Here is a 14,168-nt window from a genome sequence, read left to right as displayed (position 1 = left end):
CACATCTTGTGATTCTGGGCAAATCTCTTACTCTCCCCGTGCCTGATTGTGTCCTTGTGTAAAGTAACCGGTGCTCATGTAAAGCGCTATATAAATCTGCATTAGAATAAAAAGTGACATTCATATATTCTTGATCACATCACAGGGATAACCCTTGCTGTACCCATCACCCTACAACTAAACCCATTACACTGCACATGGACCATGGTCATAGCTGCCTAGTTTGTAGATTGCTTCTGTGTGACATTTCTATGGTTTATTTAAGTGTGCATATGTGTGACATTCTACTGCCAAATGTGTGACAGTTTGAGTGACACTTTCTCGTAAGTAAATGAAAGCAATGACCAGTATTTGGGTGTTTCTCTGTTAGTTTTCCATCACTTTATCCAACAGACTACAACAAATACCATATTCCTAAAACAAACCAGACCTGTTGGCATGGTTAATACAGGTTAGCAGTATTAGATAAGTGACTAATAGATTGCACATTGCATAACACATTCCTTGGTGCCATGATTGAACACTGAGAGCCCAGCCCCACCCTCTGCCAAAACCACCTCATGACACTAGCAGCCTTTGGTCTCCCCACCACTGACAGGGCTAGCCAACTGCTACAGGAGAGCTCTTATCACTGCTGCCCATATCACAATAAGAACCCAAGAAGCTTCTTACCACCTGGGCAGATTTTAATGCTGCAGGCAGGGGCCACCTTTGCAGTTATCAGGAGGAAGACCAACGTCAACCACTCACTACCTCAGCCTGCCAAAAATTGCTACTGCTGCCTGCCCGCTCTAGACAGCTTCAGTCTGCCGCCCCAGTTCTTGAATATTTGAGAGTCAGAGCTCTGTCTGCTCTCTTGTTTGGAGGCCTGAGGATGGGTTGGCAGGGCTTGATGCTGGCAGTGCTGGACTTGTCAAGCCTGATTTAAAATCCTGTTTCGCACACCGGAGACAGGGGCATATTAGTAAGCTTCTTTTGACGCTCCGGTGGCGTAGCACAATTTTTTATATTTACAAGGTGGCACTAAGCCACTTAGCGTGGCTTAACGCCACCTTGTAAATATGCCCCTTTCCGCCGCAGTCCTCTGCGGCAAAGGTGCATGCAGTGGGTGTTGCTGTGGGCATTCCATCACAACAACCGTTGCTTTCTGATGTTGCCCCAGATTTACAAGGAAGTGTAAATTTGTGGCAGCGCCCAAAAAAAACACCATGCATGGCAAGGGGTTAGAATGGCGAAATGAGTAGAAATGCTTTAATTTCTCGTTTTTCTGCAGCACACATAGAAAGAGCATAAAGCCATTAATGATTGTTTACGTGCAGGAAGGTGTCCCTTCCTACACATAAACAATCATTAAATAATGCTGTTTGGTGCAAGGGTGCCTGTGTTGGCGACAGGCAGCTAATTTTAGCTCCAGCGCTAGAGAAAACACTAGGGTGCGCTGTACTGTAGTAAATACGGCACATCCCTGTTTTGAAAATGTCGGAGCACGGCACTGCCAGATTTGGCTCATCTCCGAGCTGCAACATTTTCTAGTAAATATGCCCAAATTTGTTTTCTCAAACCCTACAACAAACACACATGACCTGAGCTCATCCAGAGGGCCAGAGGCGGGACCCTGACAGTGTGTCTATGAGGACTGAATAGGTGGGGGGCCTGGCCTGCCAACAGGAATCCTCAATACCAGCAGCCAGGCCTGGAATTGAGGAAAAACAGCAGTAGGTGAAGTGGTTGCGTGACGATATGACAAAAGGTGCTAGTTTGAGCTGACCTGCTGGGCGCTGTGAATAATGATTTTCCAGTGGCAGGCACTGCTGGGGAAATAAAGCTGCCCCCGCTGCATCTGTGTCTACTATCCACTCAGATGGGCCAATCATCTCTTCTGTGGTCTGGGTCACAGGATGGTTCCTGTCTGCCGGAAAACAACAAGGAAAGGCAGGCACCAGCAGTATCCACCACAGGTGCCACTGCAGTCGACAGATACTATGTTTCACTCACGTTGCTCATCCCTGTCTGAGAGTGTCTGACAGACTACGTGTTCCAGAGACAGAGGCTGTGCTCCGGCATGGAGCAGCTGTGTGTCTTGACTAAAAACATAGGACACCATCGCTAGAATTTGAGAGACAAATTTTACACAGAATGAGATAATACTTTTAAAATTCGTTGCGGTAGCAGAGCGAGCAAGCCAATTGGCGTGCTAAGTAAGCAGCTCAGCATGACTGACTTTAGTGTACCCTGTCGGGAGGGGGTTTGGGTGCTATCAATGTGTGACTGATGCATGGTACTTGGCAGGGCTGCATGGGTGTCGATTCACAGATGTAGCAGAAGTGACGTGCGCTTAATCACATCGCAGAGTTACCTTTGTCGCCTCCCACAAGAGCATGCTCTGTGCTGCTGAGGGAGTGTGGTCAGAGCAAGTAGTGTAATCTACAGAAGATTTGCATTGGATCACAGAGCGCTGCTTCCCTTCTTCACCTGACACTACTTTTGTGACCCCCCAGACCAAGGGTACCCAATCTCAGGCCAGCGGTAGTAGCTTCTAACCTGGCTACTATGAGTGCATGACTTCAGAACAATTACAAGAGGTACATATCTGTATATTAAATAGCACCGAATGTGTGTGAGTGCATGTATTACATAACACAATACAGTATGTATTCTTTATAATCAGAAACTAAGAATCCTTACAAGATAAAGTGTTATTTATGGTTGTGTTGGTCTAATATTGGTCCACGGGCCACTGCCTACTCTTAAACAATGAAAAGGTAGCATTTCATATTAATTTTTGAACTGCATAACAAACGGGCTACATTACAAAAAAAATATTGCTTTATTTAAAAAGTAATCACAGACATGATGGTCTGCTGACCTTAGCATGCCACCATTCCTGTGATTGTAGCCATTCACAATGGGTCGAGATTGCGACCTGCCTAGTGAATATTGATTTAGGCAGGCCCATTTGTAACCCACTGTGAATCACTAACAGTGTCAAACACACTGTTATACATCGCAGTTTGCGATTTCCTGATAGCGAATTGCTAAAATTCGCTATTAGGAAATCGCAAACGCGCAATTTCGTATATCTAGGCCAAGGTTTTGTGACAAAAATGTGGTTGTGGAACCTTGATATTTTACCACCAACTTAAAGTTGGTGGTAATGCATTTGCAATTTGGAAGGGGTTCCCATGGGACTCCTTCCTCTTTGTGAATGTTGGAAAAACACTCTTTGAGAGCAGGCAGTGCTCCCACGGTCCACTGTATGCTCTTAAAAAATGAAAACAAAACGTTTCATTTATTAGTGTTGAAATTAACCCCGTTTTCCTTTAAGGATTTAAGGGTTGCATTTCAACAATAAAAAAAAACCTTTATTTAAAGGCAATCACAGACATGGTGGTCAGCTGACCTCAGCAGGCCACCATCCCTGTGAAACAGTTGAGAAAAAGAGGGACCCCCTGCAAAGATTACTAAATCCTAGGGCAGGGAAATTCCATTTGAGAAAAAGAAAGCCTAGGCAATTAACTGGTCATATATAGACCTATACTAAGCACTATCAGGCACATGCATCAAAAAGAGAGTTTGCGAGTCCTTATTTGCGAATTTTAAGGAATCGCAAATAAAGACTCGCAAAACACGATGCAACAAAAACATTGCGAGAATATTGCGAATCGCTAAAAATCGCTAAATAAATTGCGATTTCGGCATTTGCGAACTCGCTATTAGCGATTTCGCAATTAGCGAAATCGCTAATACCGAAGTCGCTTTTTGATGCATCCTGATGACATCACAACCAGGAAGTGAGCAGCACCAGCCTCATTTCCAGTGCACAGTGTCAGGGAGAGGAGGGAGCTGGCTCTGGGAGCTGAACAGGAGTGTGACAGAGACAGAAGAACAACTTTGTCTATCAAATGGAAGCCTCACAAACAGCAGAGGAGAGCCAAACAGGCAGGAAACGCAAAATTAAATTTGCAGAAAAAGAAATTGACACCCTCATTGAGGGAGTAGTCCACAGCCATGACAAGCTGTTTGGAAAGGCATCATTGAAAGTGGCAGAGCAGGAGAAAAGGAAAATCTGGCTCCGGATCCAAAACAGGGTCAATGCCATTGGGGTGACACACCGCACCATTGAAGAACTCAAAAAACGATGGTACGACTTGCGCAGTCGGGCTAAGGTGCGCATAGCTGACCGCCTGAAGGAGGCAAAGAAGACAGGAGGGGGAACACCAACAGACACTGGGAACACTCCCATGGAGGACTTGATTGAATCCACCATCCAGCCAGAAGCTGTTGTTGGTGTGACCCAGCTGGACACGTCCGGAGCAGCAAACACATCTGAAGGTAAGATGAATGTATGTTTTCTTAGTGTTACAAAATGTAAAGGTAGAACTCGACCACAGTACAGCCCAAGTGCAGACCCTGAACATCCAGTACACAATGCGTTCAGTAGGTGAGGGGCATTATGGGAGATGTAGTCAGGTCAAGCAGTTAAAATGTCATATCTCAGAGTAACAACCCAAAAAAGCTTAATAGAGTATAAAATCATTTACAAAGGCAGATATTTATTACTGTGCAATTAATATCACAGACATGAAATAATACAGTGTTGCACTGTTTCACCTCACAGATGCGCAACGTGTAGAAGATGTGGATAGCGATTCCCCAGACATGCAGGACACCAGTGCAGGTGAACAGATGGACACACCTGTGGTGCAAATAAATCCCTCACGTCCAACAAAGTCACGCAGGGCTACTGTTCCATCCCTAGTCACCATGGAGTGTGAAGATGATGAGGCTGATGCAACACCAGGTGGCAGCCATGGCCAGACAACTTCCATCACAAAAACACAACCACAGGTCCCCAGAACTAATCACAGAGCCCGGCGTAGGAGAGGAAGAGCACTCAGGACACAGCAGGAGGAGCAACCAAGTGATGTCTGGGGTGGTCTTGAGGGACAGATGCTCCGTATGCAGCGCCTGCAGACAAAAAACACACGATTAGTACAATTGCAAGTTGGCAAGATGGCTAGCAACATAGCAGTACTGTCAGAAAGTGTGCAGCAACTGAGCAAGGTGATGCATGAGGGAAATGTATCCCAGAAGAGACAGCATCGTCAACTAATGGTGCAATTGAAAATGTTTGCTAAATCAAACAATAGATTGGCCACGACAACTGCACTGCTGGCGCGTAGGTCTGTGACCATGCAAACTGAAATGTGCCATTGGAGCGGCGATGTGGCTAAAGCACTGGACCAGGTCACCAATGCAGTTGATTTGCTAAATGCTTCCACAATTGCGGCCAACAATTCGACGCCCGAAGAGGGTAGTGAGGGTGGCTCAAGCCTAAGTAGTGTGGCTGTTCCAGTCCGCACTGCAGGAAGACGCAACACACGCAGCAGTACCCCCGCCGCTTCCAACATAACGGATGACAATGCTGGGTCTGACAGGCGTCTGGGTGTTCGTGGGAAAAAGCGCTAGACTGGCATGTACAAGTGCATTCCACTATGGTGACGTAACCATTTATTTGGATTTGACTTTTCACAGACTGACAAGTGAATTGACATTTGCAAACCACTTATGTCCATTGCACTGGTCAGATTACAAGTGTGCTTGAACACTCATGGCAATTTTATTTAATTAAAGAATACTTTGATAGCAATAGTCAGTTTCTGTGTCATCATTACTCACCTCAGAAATAATTTTGTGTGATGTCAAATCTTCTCCTACGCCCTTCTGCTGCGCCTGCCCCTTGTGCTGCATGGTGTTGTGGCACTTGCTGGTTCCCATCCTCCGAATCGCTGTCAGACACCTCGATGTCCATTCCTCCCCTTGTCGCTATGTTGTGCAGCATGGCACATGCCGCTACTATCTTGCAGCATTGTTCAGGGTTGTACTTCAGTGCTCCACCGGTCTTATGTAGACATCTGAATCGGCTCTTCAACAGCCCAAATGTGCGCTCTATGATGTTCCTTGTCGACATATGTGCTGCATTGTACCTCTGTTGATTGGCAGTTGTGGGATTGAGGTAAGGCGTCATTAGGTAATTACGCAAGGCGTATGCGCTGTCACCTACATGTAATGGAGCAAAGAGTCAGTGGCAGCTTCACATTGACATACGTACAATGACAGCGATAAACTATAACACATATTTACCAAGCAGATGTCCCTCTCCAAATTCTCCCCTGACAAGACGGGTGTGTATGCCACTTTGCCTGAAGATATAAGAGTCATGTGCACTCCCTGGAAATTGCGCAACAATGTCAGTGATAATGTTTTTGGCATTGCAAACGACCTGAATATTGAGGGAATGGTAACATTTCCTATTTCTATATATATATTCCTGTGTTGCAGGGGGACATATTGCAACGTGGGTGCAATCAATACAACCCAAAACATGTGGGAAACGAGCTATCTGGTAGAACTCCTGTTTGGTTTTTGCAAGGTCAAGCGCGGTGGTAGGGAACTTGATATGAGACCCGATCACGGCCATCATGGCATCAAGGAATGCTTTCAATATTCTTGAAAGTGCGCTTTGTGACACACCTCCCGCAACAGCAATGACCCCCTGAAAACTGCCTGACGCCAGAAGGTGTAGGCAACATAGGACCTGCACATGCGTTGGGATGGCATTGGTCCTACGTGTCTGTCGTTGCATTATGGGGTCCAATTCATTGATTAGATCATGGATCATTGCTGCATTGAGCCTATACTTGTCGTATATCTCATCCTCTTGCTGGCCTAGCAAAGTTATGCGGACTCTGAAGATGCGCTCATTCATTCGCCTCCGTCTCTGTGCGGCAGCCTGCAGCCTCATCCTCCTCGCCATCAGGTAAATCCCTGCCATTGTGAACAGTGCTGGCTCATTCTGGGTGTGTTTAAATGGGTTTCAGTTGGTTTTCACCTGTCTGTGATTTGCACTCATGATTACCACCTGGTTGTGATCCTTCTTATTTAGCGATCGCTAATTTGCGATTTTCATGGAAATCGCTATTTGCGATTTGTCATGCATACATTTAGCGAATCGTTGTTTGCGATTCGCTAATTGGGACACGCTAATACCGATTCGCTATTTGATTCGCAGAATGTTTTGCGATTCCTTATATTTGCGAAATAATGGATTTTCGCAAATATACAGTTGATGCATTTCAACACTGACTTTTGCGATCGCAAACGGCCTATTTTTGCGATTCGCACCGTTTGCGATCGCAAAAAGGTTTGATGCATGTGCCTGTAAGATCTAAACATACTCAGTGTACTTAACATTTATGTTAAAAACTTCATTTTATTGATATAAATTCAAATGAATGAAGGTGTTTCAAACATTAATACAAAAACCAAACATGGATATAAAAATTGGTTTAATAATAAAACGTAGAGGCTTAATGGTGGAAGAATTCTTTTTTTCTACGTGCGTTTCGGCGTGCTAAGCGCCTATTTCAGGACAGCCACAGAAATTCCTACATAAGTTTATACATGGAACCAAAAATGGATGTTTGGAGCCAATGCAGGTGTAGATATTACCTATTATTTGAGAACAAGAACAAGAAGGCTCATATAATAGTAAAGTAAGTACTTATTTGAAATGCAATATTCTAAAAACAGCATGTATAAAGTCCTACTGTAAATCAATCAATGAAATACTGGTACTTGATCCCAAGTCTCCAGAAGACGGACCAACCGAGCTGGTATATCTGTCTTGTTTATAAGTGCCAAAGCTCACTTTTATTTGATTTTTCCAATAATCATATGTATAACTGTGATTTTCAAACCCCGATGATCATCTCAGGGTGTAGCAAAAGATGGTTATTGGAGTTGACACTTCAAACCGGGCAGCCGGATGTAAGGTAGTTAATTGCCTAGGCTTTCTTTTTCTCAAACACCATCCCTGTGATGGCAGGCATTCCTAAATTTTGTTCGCAAACTGCGACCTACCTCATTAATATTCGTGTGGTCGGTCAATTTGAGACCCACTAGGAATCGCAAGTATGAGAAAAAAAGTTTCATGTATAAGGAATAGCGATTTCGGAATAGTAATTCTAATAAAATCCCTACTAGGAAATCACTATTCCTGCTCTTTGTACATCTGCCTCATGTTCTTTGCATACCAGCAGCATTTACAGGGCAGTACTCATGGCCTACCATTCTCCTGATTGCACTCTAACTTCCTGATGTAAAAACATGTCCCTGCTGCTTATCACTTAACTTGGTTCTAGGGCCATAATGGATTTGACAGAGGTATGCAGGGGTCCTACTACCTTTCTGGTTTCTATCAGCTTTGTATTTAGGGGTTGGGGACTTGAGACAGATCATTCTCAGCTCTATCAGTAAAATGGGAAGGGCATCTTACCGAAACATGAAGTCCACAGACCTTGCTTATATTCACAGGTCTAAGATGGAGGTTGTGTTTCTTACACATCCTACTGCTCCAAATCAAAGATGGTGTAGGTTAGACCTGACTCTTTTTGCAGGTTTATTCCCATACTTTTTGCCTTTTGCCTCCTATTTTTCTGACCCTGCTTTTGTAGGCAATAAGACACTGGGCACTTCACCACTGCTGATCAGTGCTAAAATGCATATGCTCTCTGTGTAAATTGTGATTATGATTGGTTATCCATGATTTGCATATTTGATTTACTGGCAAGTCCCTAGTAAAGTGCACTGTGTGTGCCCAGGCCCTGTAAATCCAATGCTAATACTAGGCCTACAGCACTGGTTGTCCCACCCACACACATAGCATTTCAAATGTGACTCAGACCTGCCACTGCAGTGTCTGTATGCGCAGTTTTGTATTGCCCTGTCGACCTAGCAAGTGCACCTACTTGCCAGGCCCTAACCGTACCTTTTCTTACATACAAGACACCTCTAAGGTAGGACCAAGGTACCCCAAGGAGCAGGGTGCAGTATGTGTGTGAAAGGTAGGACATGGATTGGTGTGTGTTACATGTCCTGATAGCAAAATACTGTGCATTTCGTTTTTTACTATTGCAAGGCTGTCTGTCCCATAGGTCAACAAGGGAGCTGCCTTGTGACATCTTACAAGTGTAACTTTCCATTGGAACAACATAGAGAAATGGAGTTTAGTCTCTCTGAACTCACAACTTAATTCAAACACCTTTTAGTAAAAGGTGGTTTTTAAATTGTGTGTTTGAAAATGCCACTTTTAGAAAGTGGACATTTTCTTGTTTATCCATCCTGTGTGCCTCTGCCTGTTTGTGTACTCACCATCTGGTTTTGGAGTGACAGGAGCTGGGGATGTGCATTCACTCTATACAGTCACAAGAGAGTTGAGGGTGTCCTGCCTTTCCTGAGTGACTCATAGCCAGGCTGAATAGGCCATCTTGCATTTAGGATGGTGGGAGGAGTTTTCACCAGCACCTGAATAGGCTGTGTCTGCTCTGCACAATGCTGTCTCCACCTACTGTAGTGAAATCTGGACCAGGGAGGACAGACCTGGTTTTTACTTAACTTAGAGACTCTTGCAACAAAGACTACAAAGAGAACATGGGGTATAAACATTAGACTTAGGACCCCAGAACTTTAGATCACTTCTGGAATCAAGAGGAACCTCTGCCAAGGAGAAGAGCTGTGAGGAGGAGACTATACCTTTGCTGTGTGGTGCTTTGCTGCATTGGCCTGCAGTGGCTGCTTCTGCCAAGGAGAGAACAAAGACTTGACTTTGCTGTGAACCTGCTTGAGAAGAATCTCCAAGGACTGGTGTGTGCTGGACTCCTGTTCTGAAGTCTCAGGGACACAAAGACTTCACCCACAGTTTCCTTGAACTCCACTGCTTGGAGTTCTGACCTGCCAGGAGGTGCCTGTTCCAGTCCTGTGCCTCTAGAGGTTGTTCCTGCTACTGCCAAGAAGTGAAGATCTACAGAAAATCAACACTTCGCCCTCCTTGCAGCTTATTTTCCGACACAGCACCGTAGTGCAGGAAAAATTCCCGGCGCACAGCCTCGTGCGGTCGGAAAATTGATGCAGCACCTGCCAACGGCCCGAGAAACTGCCGCATGCTCAGTCCTGTGCTCTGATCGTCCAACGTCAAAGATCACCATACTGACTATGACGCAGGCCCTGCTGGGCGGCAAGAAGAATCAACACATCTCCGGCTGGAGAAATTGACGCAGAACCTGGTTTGCCGTCCCTGCATCACCTCCAGCGCGTTCGGATTTTCCACGCATCGCACCTGTGCGCCAAATGCACAACAGCCCTGGTGCTGCAGTAAGAAACTGACGCATCACCACCCCGCACAGTAAGAAACCGACGCATCACCTTCTCTCCAGTAAGGAACCAACGCATCACCTTCCCTGCAGCTGTTATTGCTTGTGATTTTGACGCATCCCAGGTACTTTGTGCTAAAAGTGACACATCCATAGTTTCCTTTGGACAGAACCAATTATACCTTCTCAAAAGTGATATTTTTGATATGTATGTTGGATTTTTGTCATTTTGGTCTTGTTTGGTTTAGATAAAGATACTTTATTTTTCTATCTGGTGTAGTGTCCATTTGTGGTGTTTTCACTGTGTTACTGTGGGTTATATTATATACAAATGCTTTACACATTGCCTCTGTAGTTTAACCTGACTGCTCTGTGCCAAGCCACCAGAGGGTGAGCACAGGCATACATAAGTGTGTACTTTATTAATCCTGACTAGAAGGAAGGATCCCTACTTGGACAGGGCGTATACCACTGGCAACTGGAGACTCCATTTCCAATAGTGTATTAACATTTCCAAGTCAAGAAACCAAGCCAGTGCTTAAGTCTACAATTTAGCTCACTGTATCTCAAATGTGTAAGTATTTACTTATGCTGTTGTTCACTCATGGGAACTCTGTTAGCCCCTTGATCATTGTGTCCCTGTGTATGAAATGTATTGGCTTTCTCCAGAGGAGCAGTTATTCTCGTTCATGACTTCTGTGTTCTTTAACCATGTTCAAAGGATATGTCCGGCAGTATTTTGTGACCCACCCAGTGTTGGAATGTTTTTAATGTCCATCCATTGGTATTATATTGAAGCCTTTGCATATTTCCCAGTGGGTTCATATTGTCTGCAGCAAGTGAACACAATTTTGTCAGTGGTAAGAGAGGCAGGAATACCCAGGTAAGACCTGCAGTAGACAGTATCATGCAAAAAGATTTCAGGCGTAGCACATATTGGGCGCAATGGCTGCTCCAGACCATGTCCTTCAAAGCATATTGGTAAGTTTAACAAAATCCTCTTTAGCAATGCGATCCTTGAGCTCATTGAGATGGAAATGATAATATATAATTCCAAAGGAGAAGAAGATGCCAAACAGAGAAACATTGAGATAGAGAAACTCAAGTTGGCATATGCAAACAAAGAGAGAGGGAAGAGAAGGAATGATAAATGGTGCACAATGAGAGAGATGGGTACCTTCAGGGGAAGAGGAATCAATGGAGTTGGAGGTGCTTTACTGTTCAAGGTAATCTTTGTACCAGTGATTAATATGAATTGCAATCCCGACTTGACAATAAGTTCCTAAGGAAATTGTGGTGAACTGTACAACTAAAAGTGCCCAGAACAGGGTGCTTCCCTGGCACCTTAGAATTAGAATAGTGTAAGTGACATGTGGATTTCATTTTAAATTCAGGAGAAATTGAAGCACTCCTCTTTAAATACAAGCTTTGTTGCAGTAGAAGACACAGACCAGATCCAGCCTTGTTCTATAAAATTATACTAGCCACAAGCAGAAGTGGCTTTTCCTTTTGTCATGCCAAGAGTGGAACTAACAATTTTAACAGAAATGAAAAATATAGGATGTGTTAAAACATAGTGTCAGAACACCTTTGAGAGGGCCCTGGGGCATGCAGGGGTTACTGGGCGCAATCGTGGTGGATGAGGCCTCTTACTCCTGATGTCCTGATCCCGACCTACTATTGTTCCTGAGCAACTGGGCCAAGTACCTCTTCTGCATTTGACTGTCAGCGGTGGCAGTGGACAAGCTGTCAAAGGCTTCTTCAGGATGGAACTGTGACTAAAGTTTAGTGAACATGACTCATAACTCAAAGAGCACACAGCAGTGTTAATAAATCACTGTCCATCCAAATACTTTTTTTATAATAAAAAGAAGTATTTTATATCTAGCTCTACTCATTCAAAGCAATATTACACTATATATAAACAATAACATGTTTCTTATTGAGGTTATGGCTCTAGTGTTTCGCTGGAAAATATCCTCTACTCATAATGCAGTAAGGGTTATTCCACATTCACTAGTGGTCGCATCCAGGGAATGCTCACTTGAACGCCTTAACTCAAGAGTCCACATTGACTTTTAGTAAAATATTCAAAAGTGTCTTGGCACTGCAGCGAGTTCCCAGGGTTTGATAGTCCCGTAACCAGTCTTACCCATTCCGGCACCGAGGAAGCTTGCACCGTCTCAGCAGGTGCCCATCTACGAGCACTAACAATGCTCCGGTCCTGTTCTAAGAGCAAGCTGCACATGTGGAGCACGGTAGCACCTTACATGCAAGCTCTCCTCTGAGCTTATGCTGCCAGCACCAGCAGTGATCGGAGGTGCTCTGGTGCTCCTCCTGCACAATTAGTTCTGTGCTCCCCAACGAGGGACAAGCGGGTTGGATTCTAGTGATCCTTGTCGGGGTCCCAGGGATGTGGCAATGCACATGCGGCATCCTGCTCCGTTCATTAGGGAAATTCCAGTACAATCCTCGACGCTTCCTTGTGACCTACATGTCATGTGAATTCACAGTTCTCTGGTGACGACCCGATAAACACAGCACTCTTGATTTCGGCAGCCCCTCCTAGCATACTAGGGTTGCCACAGCAGTACCGGCCTAGGGACAGGCCCTCACCTTCTAATAGTCTGTACAACGGCGGCCCCTCTTTTCATACAGGGTCGCTGCTAGGCACCACTCAGGCTTCGGCCCTCAGTATCTCACAATAACCTCTACTGCAGCCTCTCCTGGCATACGGGGCTGCCGCAGCTGGCTCTGCACAGGCTTCACTCACCGTGCATGGCTACCCTTTTGGCTTAGAACTGTGCTACTCTAGCCATTTGTGAACGCTCTTATCTAACCACGTATCAACTAACACTGCAAGTTTTGCTGTGTCCCTTTCTGTCAGATCAGACAGGTATTGCCTAAGTAGGGTAAAGCACTTCTCCTTAAGTTGCTCTGTCACCATCAACTGGTTAAGGGATTGAAAATCCTTGTCCTCCATCACTCTTACCCACTCATTTCAATCACACAATACACCATGAATCCAAGTCTCAAACGGAACACAACCCACGTTCTCACCGCCACGGTATCTTTGCAGGTGGTGAGCTGGCTACCGCCCAAACCTCGTGATGGGAGCTTCCTTCATTCGCTCATAGACCATCTCACAATGATGACTGTCCCTTCCAAGTGCATGTGCTCCATTAAGTCAGCTGCCTTAGACACCTCATTTAAGGCTTGCACCTTACAAGCGACTTCAAAGCTCACAGATCTTCCAAAATATCCTGACCTTCCACATACTCATGCAGAAGATCTTTTGGAAGGTTGGCCACAACCTCGCCTGAACTGGATGAAGAGTCAGTTATCCCATATGGAGTTGTCATTCTTAAGTTCCTCTTTCTCCTCGGGGGGCAAAGTATAGATACAGGTTAGTGAACATGACCCATAGATCAAAGAGTGCACAACAGCATTAATACATCAATGTCCAGTCAACTACTCAATTTTATAATAAAAAAATAAACTTTATTTCTAACTCTATGCATTCAAAGCAATGTTACAACATATATATAAACAATAGCACATTTCCCCTTGAGGTCGGTGCTCCATTATTTTGCTGGCAACTCACTGTCCCACCAGCTCATCATAATGTGGTAGGGGTTATTCCCCATTCACTGGTGGCTGCATCTAGGCAATGCTCACTAGTAGGCCTTAACTTAGGAGTCCACTCCGACTCTTAGCAAAATATTCAAAAGTGTCTTACCACCCCAGCGCCCTTAGCAGCGAATTCCCCAGGGCCTTATAGGCCCGTAACCAGTCTTACCTGCTCCAGCAGAGGGGAAGCTTGCAGCATGTCAGCAGGTGGCCTGTCCATGGGCACTCAACATGCTCCGATCCTGTTCAGAAAGTAGGTTGCAAGCGGGAGGTACGGCAGCATTCTCTGTGCAAGCTCTCCCCTGCTCTTACGCACCCGGCTCTGGT

At 45.0% G+C, this 14,168-nt stretch overlaps 1 long non-coding RNA gene across 1 annotated transcript; it reads right to left on the bottom strand.

Annotated features, from left to right (window-relative positions):
- Positions 1–4,533: 4,533 nt before the first annotated feature.
- LOC146809487 (uncharacterized) lies at positions 4,534–6,056 on the bottom strand. Its single transcript, XR_014965553.1, has 2 exons — positions 5,680–6,056; positions 4,534–4,968 (listed from the first exon to the last, which is right to left on the bottom strand). It is a non-coding gene; the product is annotated as an uncharacterized LOC146809487 (long non-coding RNA).
- Positions 6,057–14,168: the final 8,112 nt, after the last annotated feature.

The sequence above is a fragment of the Triturus cristatus genome, chromosome 7 (assembly GCF_964204655.1).
Source record: "Triturus cristatus chromosome 7, aTriCri1.1, whole genome shotgun sequence".
Lineage (NCBI taxonomy): Eukaryota > Metazoa > Chordata > Amphibia > Caudata > Salamandridae > Triturus > Triturus cristatus.
Note: the sequence above shows the minus strand (reverse complement) of the source record. Positions and strands in the feature narration are given on the sequence as shown.